The following is a 14,975-nucleotide window of genomic DNA, read 5'->3' on the forward strand; positions in this document are numbered from 1 at the left end:
TGGATTTTACCCACCTAAGGGAGGACAACATGCTTTATTCAGCCTACCAATTGGAACCTTAATCTCATCCAGAAACATTCTCACAGACATAACTAGAATGTTAGAACAAATGTCTGGGCATCCCATGTCCTAGTCAGGTTTATATATAAATTAACCATAACATCCCTATACCAAACTTTTAGCTTTTGTATAAATCTAAAATTATTCCCAAATAAAATATATATTTTATATATATAAATATATCTAAAATATCTATCCAGATGTTTTAGTTATAGTTATGCAGGGATCAAATTGGACAACTGATATCAATTCCTTCTAGGTGTCACTTTGATACAAATCAATATCAACTGTCCTCAAATCACTGTAGGCTCCTTGAGGAGTTGTTGACTTTGAGGGAAGGACTTGATGGTATTCATCTCTGTATCTTGAGCACATAGCAGGATCCTTGACAAATATTTTTCAAATGAATTGACATTATCACCTCATAATAAAAAGTTTCAAATTGAATTTTCATGAAAATTGGGTAGGAAACTTTCTCCCAACTTCCTCACAGTTAAAAAAGTTCTTCAGTGGAGGCTCTTAGAAAGGTTAAAAAAATATCTTTTATATATTCAATGGAACAATGGAGAAGTAAGTGGATGTAAATCGGTTCTCCCAAGATGCAAAAGTTGTTCAAGCTGTGTCTCCATGTTTCATGATGTCAGCAAAAGGGCCTTCTCAGTGAATGATTACAACTTTGTATTTACTCACAATCCATCTTTTATCTTATAATGCAATTGCTGTTCCAATTTGTAAATTTGGGTTTTTCAAAACATATAGCCTAGAGTCTGGTGGATGTATGATTTTCCATGTTACTATAGGATCATATCACAAAGTACGTTCTTTAACATTCTCATAGTTGAGTTTAGAGGCATATACACATGAAACCTTTTGGGGGAAGGGTTTGTTTTGAAATTAAAATGTGCAAGAATTTTCAGCTTATTTCTTGTTTTGTTCTAATACTGCAAGTAAATATTAAGTGAATGTGAGCAAAGATACAGAATGTATACTCTTAAACACTGAGTTTAGGGCATATACAGCATGAATTGTTATAATCATATTTTCCCATGATTTTATTTTCATTTGAAGTAGTTCCAGGTACCCAAAATTATAGCCTTTAATACAAAATATTTATTTTGACGACAGTATTTATAAAATTTTTATTCATCAATTAGACCTGTATTTAAGTTCTTGAAACAAAGAGATTAGAACAATAGAGAAAAGGAAAGAAATTGAGAGAAATAAAGTCAATGATGTAGGATTAAGTTGGGAAAGGAGAGGGCAGGATATTTTCACCGAGTTTTGACAAAAGAAAAAAACTCATGCTCTTCTGAAAACAGTCCCCAGGATAAAAGTGGAAAGAAAACTGCAGATTATTCACCAATCCACCAGCGCAAAGAAGGGAGATCTGTGCAATTTATCCATTTAATCATATTGATGAGGAACCTCTTGTCTATATCATTAACATAACAGGGGTTATTTAACATTCCATCCATGTTTGAAGTAGCAAATAGGAATTCTTTCAGGAGCCTGGGTACATTCTGACCATGAGAAGAGACCTCCCTCTCACCCCAATCCCATTTAGATGATCATCTGTGATGGTTAATTTTGTGTTAGTTTGGCTAGGCTGTTATTCAATCAAACACTATCTAGTTTTTGCTGTGAAGGTATTTTCCCTATGTAGTTAACAGCTGCAATCACCTGACTTTAATTAAAGGAGATTACCCTTGATAACATAGATCTCATCCAACCAGTTTAAGACATTAAGGGCAAAAACAGATTTCTTGGAGAAAAAGAAATTCTACCTCAGGACTGCAGAATTAACTCTTATTTGTGTTTCCAATCAGGTAGCCTGCCTGATAGCTTTCGTACTTGCCAGTTCCTATAATTGTATAAGCCATTCCCTTAGAGATAAATCATATATTTTGTATATGATATATTTGTATTTTATATATGATATATATGTATATGTATGTATACATGCTTGTATATGTGTGTATATATGTATGTATATGTATATACATACAAATTATATATCTATATCATCTATATTTATATCTATGTATATATATAGTTTCCCTATTCAGTTTTTCTGGAAAATCCTCATTGATACACCATCCTTACCCCTACGATTATAAATGAAGTTAAAACTAAACTAAGTAGAATATAATTATTATAATGGGAGCTATCAGTAAAATTGCATATGATAATCTTCTCTTTGTACACTTCAGCCTTGTCATCAGTTTGGTGGAAAGCTGGTCAATGAAATTAGGAAAGCTATTTTCAAAAGTGCATGAAGTAGAAAAGTCTTAATTTAATATTTCCTGGTTCTAATTAGAATGATTGATGGAGGTGTTGCATAATCATATAGAACTGGTCAGAATTAGAAGTGCCTTTCCTCTGAAGGTCAAGTGGCCTACAAGTGGGAAAAATATAAATTCTCTCAAAATCCTTAAATATTTTCAAGATATATATATTTCTCATATCACTGTCTATACTATACATACCAGAATTGAGACTTTTTGTAATGATGAATATGTGGCTATTGAGCACTAAAAATGCAGCTAGTATGATGGAGAAACTAAATTTTAAATTTTACTCATTTTGATTAATTTAAATGTAAATATAGTATAAGGACATGGGACTTGTGGCTACTATATTGGATGGTATAGACTTTACTATATGTATTTTAAATATGAGCCTTAAGTTTAAGTAAAAAAACAAATATTTGTGGTGTCATAGTAGACCGAGTCATATAATTATGGTGCATTCAGTCCATTTCTTATGTCACTTAAAATGTAAATTTCCATGATTATTTTTCCTGACGATAGTATGAAAAAACATGTAGTATTTTATTCTATTTTATTTATTTTTATTTTTATTTTTCTCATTAAATGTTTGCTTTAATGGGTCTCAAAATCCCGTGACAGATTTTTGGTCAAGTTGTTACTATTAAGAAGTACTGATTTTAAAAACTAATAACTTAAAACACACACACACACACACACAAATGGCCCACAAATATTCTCCTTTTCTTTTGAAGATTTTATAACGCATTGTTCGCATTAACCATTCTTTTACTATTAAATTTAATGACCAATTGACATGAACAGTTATGAGACCATTCTTCCACCACTGATTAAGACTGTAATGGCAGGTATTGGGGTTAATATTCATTTAGTCTTCTGAGCTTTCTGGGCAGGCTTGGTGACCTTGCTAGTTCCAGCTGTCTTCTTGTTCACTGCTTTGATAACACCCACAACAACTGTCGGTTTCATATCACAAACAGCAAAATGACCCAAAGGAGGATAGTCAAGAGATGCTCTCAACACACATAGACCTTGCTAGGGACCATATCAATGATAGCAGCATCACCAGATTTCAAGAACATGGGGCCATCATCCAGCTTTTATCCAGAACAATGATCAATCTTCTTCATCTCAGCAAACTTGCAAGCAATGTGAGCTGTATGACAATCCAGCACAGGTACATATCCAGCACTGATTTGTCCTGGATGGTTCAGGATAATCACCTGAGCTGTGAAGCCAGATGCTTCCATTGGTGGGTCATTTTTGCTGTCACCAACCACATTACCATGATGAACATCTTTGACAGTTGGGTTCTTGTCATTGAAGCACATATTGTCCCCACAAACAGCCTCACTAAAGCTTCGTGGTGCATTTCAACACACTTGACTACAGTTGTAACACTAACTGGAGCAAAGGTGAACACCAGGCTGGGTTTAAGAACAACAGTCTCGGGGCACCTGGGTGGCTCTGTGGGTTGAGCCTCTGCCTTCAGCTCAGGTCATGATCCCAAGGTCCTGGGATCGAGCCCCACATCGGCTCTCTGCTCAGTGGAGAGCCTGCTTCCGCCCTCTCTCTCTCTGTCTGTTGCTCTGCCTACTTGTGGTCTCTCTCTGTCAAATGAATAAATAAAATATATATATAAAAAAGAACATCAGTCTCCACTCAAACCACATGGACAGTACCAATACCACCAATTTTGTAGATGTCCTGGAGAGGCGGACACAAGGGCTTGTCAGTTGGATGAGTTGATGGCAGAATGAAATTCAGAGCTTTGAGCAGCATGGTTCCACTGGCATTGCCATCTTTATGGGTGAATTTCCATCCATTGAACCGAGGCATGTTAGTATTTGTCTCCAGCATGTTGTCACCATTCCAACCAGAAATTAGTACAGATGCTACTGTGTCAGGGTTGCAGCCAATTGTCTTAATGTAGGTGCTGACTTCCTTAATGTTTTCCTTATATCTCTTCTAATTGTAGGATGGCTCAGTTGAATCCATTCTGTTAACACCAATAATTAGTTGTTTCACACCCACTGTGTAAGCCAGAAGGGCATGTTCACAGGTCTTACCATTCTTGGAGATACCTGCTTCAAATTCACAACACCAACAGCAACAATCAGGACATTACATTCAGCCTGAGATGTGCTTGTAATCATATTTTTGATAAGGTCTCTCTGTCCTGAGGCATCAATGATGGTCACATCATACTTGCTGTGCTCAAATTTCCAGAGGGAGATATCAATGTTGATACCATGTTCACATTCAATTTTCAGTTTATCCAAGACCCAGTCATATCGAAGGAGCCCTTTCCCATCTCAACAGCTTCCTTCTCAAATTTTACGGTAGTCCTTTTGTTGATCCCATCACATTTGCAAATCAGATCACCAGCAGTGATAAGCTTGCTCAAATCTATATGTCCAAGGATGGCAATATTGATACGAGTCTTTTTCTTTTCCATTTTGGTTTAGGTTTAGTGGTAGTTTACATGACACCTGTGTTCTGGCAGCAAATCCATTGTGAAAAAGGAAACACATATTATGTTATAAAAGGTTTTATTGACAACATGAATTTTTTTATTTAAATTCCATTACCCAACATATAGTACATTATTAGTTTCAGATGTAGAGTTCAATAATTCATCAGTTTCTCATAACACCCAGTGCTTATCACAATATTTTGTATAGCATTTGAAATGTACTTTTGGTAGTAAGAAATAGACTTTATAATTTAATAATTTTATTTTGCTAGTGTCACTTGTCATTCATCTACATGATGGCATTCTTTCCATAGAGAATTCCTTTGAGGTATACACACAAAGTTAGCTTTTTGTTTGAGTTGAGATAACTTTTATTTAGAGTATTTTTTATGTCTGAGATTACACTCATCCAAAATAAATGAGTACATCTGTCATATCTAGGTTTTACAAACAATTATGCATGCATAAAAATTTCAGTGCTAAATATTCATGACCATTAGATTTTGGAGGAAGTGTGTAGTACAAAATAATAAACCTTTATTTAGACTAAGAAAGGGGAGCTTAAGCATGTCAGGGTCATTCAAAATCTGATCTATTCTTTTACTAAGGAGAACCTTCAAAGCAACTTCTTGCAAGGTGTACTTTGGGCCTTTGAGTATAACCATAAGCTCTCTTCTTTCATATTTTCTCATTTGGAAGTGAGTCTCCCAGATTAGCCATATTGCCACAGTAGAGATGTTGAGCATTTATGAAGAAATAGCTTTCCCAAAACTTGTCTATGTAAGTCTATTACAAATTAAATTATAGAGGAACATTTACATTGAAAATCTTCTGAACCAATGAAAAAGCCACAACTAGAGGTATGCCTTGGGATTTACATTCAAGAATAAATTGCTTCTTTGGAGCAAGCTTTTTCTTTTTAAACTGAAATAGGGACAAATCCAAGTGCTCTTATGAGAATAGTGGATGCTTGCAGAAATTCTGAGATGTATAGTGTTACAAATATCATTCTTTCTCAATTTGTCTGAGCCCAAGCCACACATTTTGAATAATAAACTGGAATTTCTTGAAACTTTCTGAAGGATTCTTAAGCAGGATTTTAAGAATTTGAAGTTATTTGCAGCTTTCTTTTTTATGAATGTACATTTTCCTAGAACAATGCAGTCTGTTTTTAAATTCATGTAACTTTTCTCAGTTTAGTTTCATTCAACATTAAGTGCATATTGTATGTGCAGAAGGAACAAAGTATAAATATATATTTCCAGAAGTTCTTTGTATCTCCATCCTAATGACCTTTTATAGACTAATAGCTCTTCGAAGGCTACAACTAGATCCATTATTTAATAGGTAACCTTAGCCCTCTATACACTGCAGTGTTTATTTACTGACAAAGGAAGCCTGCAAAGAAATACATTTGATGATAATCATATTTTCTTGGCTAAATGCAGAAGAACTCATTGGTTATTAGTTCACCAAATGGAATGGGAATTAAACTTGTCCTTATTTAGATTCAACTTCCATTGACTACATATAAGGTTGTCATTGAATAAAAACTTTGGACTTAACCTTTTCTGATTAATTTCTGCATGGGAAAAAACACATCATAAAGTATTTTACTCACCTTCCTACACCATTCCTCTTTTTCCATTTTGGGAGGTAGAACAGCATTAATGGTACTGTTGGGATTAAGGGAATCAGATATTTAATGCTTTTCACTTTATTTCAAATGACCCTTTAAATGTCTGCTTTGGGAATTAAACTCATCATTCTGTGAAGGTAATACAGGAAATATTTTATCTCAGTTGCAAACAAAGTGCCCCTGACACAGGACTTTTAAAATCTTTGGCATTAAACCTCCTGAAACTCATCTGGGTTGAAAATTAATTTTTTGCTTTGGGGCATATTATATTTACATATTTTCTTTTTATTTCACAATATTTAATCTATTGAGAAAACAGCTTCTTAGACCAAGCATAGAATCCAACTCACAGGCCACAAGGTGGGGAAGTCTCTGCAATGTAAAACCACAACTGAGTATATTATTTATAACAGTAATCATTTTAAAGCAACAAACACATGGTGATTTCTTCATATTTTTCATGGTTTTATTATCTATATGAAACTTATTTCATCAAATACATTGAATTTCAATGAATGATTGATGAAAGTAAACTCTGCATATAATTATGTATTCAAAATTCTTCATCTAGTGGGCAACTCTATAATCCTCAAATTACCCAGAACAGCAATGTTTATGGTTTTGCCTTTCATTCTGAGTAGAATAAAGTTGCACTGAAGAATGGTTATCTGTTCTCTTTAAAAAAAATACTTTATTTATTTGAGAGGGAGTGAGAGATCATGAGCAGAGGGGGAGGGGTAGTGGGAGACCAGACTCCCCGCTGAGCAGGGAGCCTCACAAAGGTCTTGATCTGAGGACCCTGGGATCAAAACCAGAGCCAAAGGCAAACACTGTTGTTGTGTTTTTTTTTGTTTTTGTTTTTTTTTTTGTTTATTTACAGCATAACAGTGTTCATTGTTTTGGCATCACACCCAGTGGTTTTAAACCTGCGGCTTTCAGCAGAAGGTACATTGTCCCAGATGGGATATTTATGCTGGTGATTTCTGGAGGAGTTTTTAGTTGTCATGACTGGGGAAGGAAGGTTCTACTGGCATTTACTGAACAGAGTCCAGGCATGCTGTTAAACACCCTAAAATGCACAGGACATCGCCACAGAACAGAGAATTACCCAGTGCAAAATATCAGTAGTGATAAGGGTGAGGAAAAAAAGGGAAAAAAATATTCAAAGCAGAAAATGTTATCCAAAAAGAAACTAAATTTATGTCAAACAATAATGTTGCACATTTCTGTATTCAAATGCTAGGTCCTCTCATAAATTAATTCATAGACTTCTTTATTTTTTTTCAGGTTTTATTTAAATTCCTATTAGTTAACATGCAGTGTAATAATAGTTTCAGGTATACACTATAGTGATTCAACATTTCCACAAACACCTGGTGATCATCACAATAGGTGCACATCTTAATCCCCATCACCTATTTAGCCCATCCACCCACCTCCTCTCTGGTAACCATCAGTTTGTTCTCTATAATTAAGAGTCTGTTTCTTGGTTTGCTTCTCTCTCTTTTTCCATTTGCTCATTTGCTTTGTTTCTTAAATTCTGCGTATAAGTAAAATCATATACTATTTCTGTTTCTTTGACTGACTTATTTCACTTATCAATACTCTCTAGCTCCACCAATGTCATTACAAATGTCAATATTTCATTTTTATGGCTCATATTCCATTTTATATATATATATCCCACTTCATCTTTATCCAATCAGTGGTCAATGGACACTTAGGCTATTTCCATAATTTGGCAATTGTAGATAATATTGCTATAAACATCGTGGTGCATGCATCTCTTTGGATAAGTATTTTTTAATTCACATTCTAGCTCTATGAAAAATGCTTGTGGTATTTTGATAGGGATTGCATTAAATATGCATATTGCTTTGGATAGTATAGACATTTTAATAATATTTATTCTTCCAATTCATGAGCATGGTATGTCTTTCCATTTCTTTATGTCATGTTCAATTTCTTTCATCACTGTTTTTATAGTTTTCGGGGTACAGGTCTTTCACCTCTTTGAGTAGGTTTATTTCTAGGTATCTTATTGTTCTTAGTGCATTTGTAAATGTATCAATTCCTTGATTTCTCTTTCTGTTTCTTCATTATTGGTGTATAAAAATGACACCTTTCTATATGTTGGTTTTGTGTCCTGCAGCTTTACTGGATTTATCAGTTCTAGCAGCTTTTTGATGGAATCCTTGGTGTTTTCTATATAGAATATCATGTCATCTGTAAATAGTGAAAGCTTTTCTTCTTCTGGTCCAATTTGGATGTATTATCTTTCTTTCTGTTGTCTGATAGCAGTGACTAGGACTTATAGTACTGTGTTAAATAACAGTGGTGCAATTGGACATCCCTCTCTTCTTCCTGACCATGGAGGAGAAGCTCTCAGGTTTTCCCCATTGAGGATGATATTAGCTGTGAGTTTTTCATACATGGTCTTTATGGCGAGGTATGTTCTATCCCTATCCCTACTTTGTTGAGGGTTTTTATCATGAATGGATGTTGTATTTTCTCAAAAAATATTTTGGATCTTGTGAAATGACCATATGGCTCTTATCCTTTCTTTAATTAATGTGGTATATCAAATTAATTGCTTTGTGAATATTGAACCACCCTTGAAACACAGGAATAAATCCCACTTGATCATGGGAATCAGTTTTTTAATGTATTGTTGGATTCTGTTTACTAGTATTTTATTGAGAATTTTTGCACCCATGTTCACCAGGGTTATTGGCTTGTAGTCCCCATTTTTAGTGGAATCTTTGTCTTGTTTTGGTATGAGGGTGATGTTGGCCTCATTGAATGAATTTGGAATTTTTCCTCCATTTCTAATTTTTGAAATAGTTTGAGAAGAATAGCGATTAATTCTCCTTTAAATGTTTAGTAGAATTCCCCGAGGAAGCCCATCTGGTCCTGGCCCTGGACTTTTGTTTTTTGGGAGGTTTTTGATTACTGATTTAATTTCTTCTGTTGGTTATTGGTCTGTTCATTTTCTATTTTTTCCTGTTTCAGTTTTGGTACTTTATATGTTTGTAGGTATTTATCCTATTCTTCCAGGTTGTTCAATTTGTTGGCATATATTTTTCATAATATTCTCATAGAATTTGTATTACTGTGGTGTTGATTGTTATTTTTCTTCTGTAATTTGTGATTTTACTTATTTGGGACCTTTCTCTTTTCTTTTTGATAAGTCTGGCTAGAGACTTATCAAGTATACTGATTTTTTCGAAAGAACCCACTCCCAGTTTTGTTGATCTGTTCTATTGTTTTAGTTTCTATATAATTTATTTCTGTTCTAATCTTTTTTAACATCTTAATTTAATTTTATTTTTTTCAATGTTCCAAGATTCATTGTTTATGCACCACACCCAGTGCTCCATGCAATACATGCCTTCCTTAACACCCACCACCAGGCTCACCCATCCTCCCATCACCTTCCCTTCCAAAACCCTCAGTTTGTTTCTCAGAGTCCACAGTCTCTCATGCTTTGTTTTTCCCCTCCGATTTCCCCCAATTCACTTTTCCTTTCCTTCTCCTAATGTCCTCCATTTTATTCCTTATGCTCCACAAGAAAGTGAAACCATATGATAATTGACTATCTCTGCTTGACTTATTTCACTCAGCATAATCTCTTCCAGTCCCATCCATCTTGATACAAAAGTTGTGTATTCATTCTTTCTGATGGCTTTGTAATATTCCATTGTATATATGGACCACATCTTCTTTATCCATTCATCTGTTGAAGGGCATCTCAGCTCTTTCCACAGTTTGACAAATGTGGACATTGCTGCTATGAACATTGGGGTACACATGGCCCTTCTTTTCACTACAACTGTATCTTTGGGGCAAATACCCAGTAGTGCAATTGCAGGGTCATAGGGAAGCTCTATTTTTAATTTCTTAAGGAATATCCACACTGTTTTCTAAAGTGGCTGCACCAGCTTGCTTTCCCACCAACAGTGTAAAAGGGTTCCCCTTTCTCCATGTCCTCTCCAACACTTCTTGTTTCTTGTCCTATTTATTTTGGCCATTCTAACTTCTGTGAGGTGGTATCTCAATTTGGTTTCAATTTTTTTATTTATCCATTCATCTGTCAATAGATATCTGGACTCTTTCCATAGTTTGTCTATTGGGGACATTGCTGCTATAAACATTGGAGTGTAGGTGTCCCTTTGGATCAATACAGCAGTGTCTTTGGAGTAAATACCTAGTAGTGCAATTGCTGGGACGTAGGGTAGCTCTATTTTTAACTTCTTGAGGAAACTCCATACTGTTTTCCAGAGTGGATGTACCAGTTGGCATTCCCATCAACAGTGTAAGAGTGTTCTTCTTTCTCTGCATACTCACCAACACTTCTTTGCTGTCTTGTTAATTTTAGCCATTCTGACTTCTGTGAGGTGGTATCTCATTATGGTTTTGATTTGTATTTCCCTGATGCCAAGTGATGTTGAGCCTTTTTTCATGTGTCTTTTGACCATATAGATGTCTTCTTTGGAGAAATGTCTGTTCATGTCTTGTCCATTTCTTGAGTGGATTATTTATTTTTTGGTTATTGAGATTGATAAGTTCTTTATATATCTTGGATTTCAGCCCGTTATCTGGTAAGTCATTTGCAGATCTTGGATTTCAGCCCTTTATCTGGTTAAGTCATTTGCAAACATTCCATAGGTTGCCTTTTAGCTTTGTTTCCTTTGGTGTGCAAAATTTTTTATCTTGATGAAGTCCCAATAGTTCATTTTTGCTTTTATTTCCCTTGCCTTTGGAGACATGTCTAGTAAGAAGTTGCTATAGCCAAGGTCAAAGACATAGCAGCCTGTGTTCTTCTCTGGGATTTTGAAGGATTCCTGTCTCACATTTAGGTCTTTCATCCATTTTGAGTTTATCTTTTTGTATGGAGTAAGAGAATGGTCTAGTTTCATTCCTCTGCATGTGGTTGTCCAATTTTCCTAACACCATTTGTGAAGACACTGTCCTTTTTCCATTGGATATTCTTTCCTGCTTTGTCAAAGATTAGTTGACTGTAGAGTTGAAGGTCCATTTCTGGGTTCTCTATTCTGTTTCATTGATCTATTTGTCTGTTTCTGTTCCAGTACCATATTGTCTTGATCACAGTTTCATATTATAACGTTTTATTATAGCTTTAAGTCTGAAATTGTTATGCCACTAGATTTGGTTTTCTTTTTCAACATTCCTCTGGCTCTTCAGGGTCTTTCTAGTTCCATACAAATTTTAAGATTATTTGTTCTAGATCTGTGAAAAATGTCGATGGTATTTTGATAGGGATTTTGTTGAATGTGTAGGTTGTTCTGGATAGCATAGACATTTTAACAGTATTTATTCTTCCAATCCATGAGCATGGAAAATTTTTCCATTTCTTATATGATCTTCAGTTTCTTTCAGAACTGTTCTATGGTTTTCAGAGTACAGATTTTTTATCTCTTTGGTTAGGTTTATTCTTAGGTATCTTATGTTTTTTGGTGCAATGGTAAATAGGGTTAATTCCTTAACTTCTCTTTCTTCTGTCTCATTGTTAGTACATAGAAATACAGCTCATTTCTATGTCTTGATTTTATAACTACATTGGTAAATTCCTGTACGAGTTCTAGCAATTTTGTGTTGGAGTCTTTTGGGTTTTCCACATAAAGTATCATGTCATCTGCAAAGAGTGAGAGTTTAACTTCTTCTTTGCCAGTTTGAATGCTTTTTATTTCTTTTTGTTGTCTGATTAATGAGACTGCTACTTCTAGTACTATGTTGAAGAACAGTGGTAAGAGTGGGCATTCTTGTCTTGTTCCTGACCTTAAGGAAAAGTTCTCATTTTTTTTCCTGTTGAGAATGATATTTGCTGGGACATCTGAGTGGCTCAGTTGGTTAAGCATATGCCTTCAGCTCTGTTCATGATCTCAGGGTACTGGGATCCAGTCCTACATTGGGCTCCTTCTTCATCAGGGAAACTGCTTCTCCCTCTGCCTGCTGCTCCCCTGTTTTACTCTCTCTATATATGACCAATAAATAAATATAAATCTTAAAAAAAAAAGAGAGATAATGATATTTGCTGTAGGCTTTCTGTATATGGCCTTTTATGTTATTGAGGTATGCGCCTTATATCCCTACACTGTGGAGAGTTTTAATGAAGAAAGGATGCTGTATTTTGTCAAATGCTTTTTCTGGATCCATTGAGAGGATCATATGGTTCTTGTCCTTTATTTTATTAATATGATGTATCACATTGGTTATTTGTGAATGTGAACTACACTTGAAATCGAGGAATAAATCTCACCTGGTTGTGGGGAATAATCCTAATGTACTGTTGGATCTTATTAGCTAAAATCTTGGTGAGAATTTTGGTGTATGTGTTCATCATGGATATTGGTCTGTAATTATTCTATTTGGTGGGGTCTTTATATGGTTGGGGATCAAGGTAATGCTGGCCTCATAGACTGGTTTAGAAGTTTTCCTTCCATTTCTATTTCTTGGAACAGCTTCAGAAGAACAGGTATTAATTCTTTAAAGGTTTGGTAGAATTCCCCTGTGAAGCCATCTGGCCCTGAAATCTTGTTTAGTGGGAGATTTTTGATTACTGATTTTTTTTTTCCTGTTATGGGTCTGTTCAGATTTTCTATTTCTTCTTGTTTCAGTTTTGGTAGATTATAAGTCTTTAGGAATGCATCCATTTCTTCCAGATTGCCTAATTTTTTGTCATATAGTTGCTTGTAATATGTTCTTAAGATTGTTTGTACTTCCTTGGTGTTGGTTGTGATCTCTCCTCTTTCATTCATTATTTTATTTACTTGGGTCCTTTCTCTTTTCTTTTGGATAAGTGGATATGGGTTTATCGATCTTGTTAATTCTTTCAAAGAACCAGCTTCTTATTTCATTGATCTGTTCTGTTCTTTTGGTTTCTATTTCATTGATTTCTCCTTTAATCTTTATTTATTCTCTTCTCCTGCTGGGTGTAGGCTTTATTTGCTGTTCTTTCTCCATTACAGTTAGGTTGTGTGTTTGAGACCTTTCTTGTTTCTTGAGAAAGCCTTGTATTGCTATATACTTTCCTCTCAGGACCACCTTTGCAGTTTCCCAAAGATTTTGAACAGTTGTGTTTTCATTTTCATTTATTTCTATGAATTTTTGAAATTCTTCTTTAATTCTTTAATTCTTTCTTTAATTTCATTCAATTCATTCTTTAGTAGGAGTTCTTTCCAACTTCCCTCTTGTGACTGAGTTCTGGTTTCAAAGCATTGTGGTCTGAAAACATGCAGGGAATGACCCCAATCTTTTGGTACCAGTTGAGACCTGATATGTGACCCAGGATGTGATCTATTCTGCAAAATGTTCCATGTGCACTAGAGAAGAATGTGTATTCTGTTGCTTTAGGATGGAAAGTTCTGAATAGATTTGTGAAGTCCATCTGGTCCAGTGTGTCATTCAAAGTCACTATTTCCTTGTTGATTCAAATCTTTCAATAGCTACTCTGAATGTGAATGGGCTAAATGTTCCAATCAAAAGACACAGGGTATCAGATTGGATAAAAAAGCAAGACCAGGGTGCCTGGGTGGGCTCAGTCAGTCAAGCATCTGCCTTTCACTCAGGTCATGATCCCAGGGTCGTAGGCTCAAGGTGCAAGTCAGGCTATCTTCTTATCAGGGAGACTGCTTCTCCCTCTTCCTCTGACTGCTGCTCTCCCTGCTTGTTCTCTCTCTATCTCTCTCTTAAATAAATAAAATAATTTTTAAAAAAGGAAGACCCATCCATATGCTCTCTACAAGAGACTCACTGTAGACCCAAATACACCACCAGATTGAAAGTTGGGAGGAGGGAGGTAGAGAACCATTTATCATGCTAATGGACATCAAAAGAAAGCTAGGGTAACAATCCTTACATTAGATGAATTAGATTGTATTACCTGTAAAGTCCCTGTTTCTTTTTTTTTTAAGATTTTATTTATTTATTTGACAGACAGAGATCTGAGAGGCAGGCAGAGAGAGAGGGGGAAGCAGGCTCCACTAAACAGAGAGCCCGATGCGGGACTCGATCTCAGGTCCCCGGGATCATGACCTGAGCCAAAGGCAGAGGCTTTAACCCACTGAGCCACCCAGGTGCTCCATAAAGTCCCTGTTTCTATACATTGCCTCTGGTTTTTTTTTCCTTTTTCTTCTTTCTTTCTTTTTCCTTCCTTCTTTCCTCCCTTTCTTTCTTTTCTTTCTTTCTTTTTTTTTCTGGTCCATAATACTTTTAGGCTCTGTTCACTTACAGGATCCCCTTCAATATTTCTTGCAGGGCTAGTTTGGTGGTCACAAATTCTTTTCGTTTCTGTTTGTTCTGGAATCTCTTTATCTCTCTTGCCATTCTGAATGACAGCCTTGCTGGGTAAAGTATTCTTGGCTGCATGATTTTCTCATTTAGAATCCTGAATATATAATGGCAGTCCTTTCTGGTCTACCAGGTCTCCGTGGATAAGTCTGCTCCCAGTCTAATGTTGCTACCCTTGTAGGTTAAGAAGTTCTTGTCTCAA

At 35.4% G+C, this 14,975-nt stretch overlaps 1 pseudogene; it reads right to left on the reverse strand.

Annotated features, from left to right (window-relative positions):
• Positions 1–3,202: 3,202 nt before the first annotated feature.
• LOC123935579 lies at positions 3,203–4,806 on the reverse strand (annotated as a pseudogene).
• Between the last annotated feature and the right edge of the window lie 10,169 nt (positions 4,807–14,975).

This window comes from Meles meles, chromosome X (assembly GCF_922984935.1).
Source record: "Meles meles chromosome X, mMelMel3.1 paternal haplotype, whole genome shotgun sequence".
Lineage (NCBI taxonomy): Eukaryota > Metazoa > Chordata > Mammalia > Carnivora > Mustelidae > Meles > Meles meles.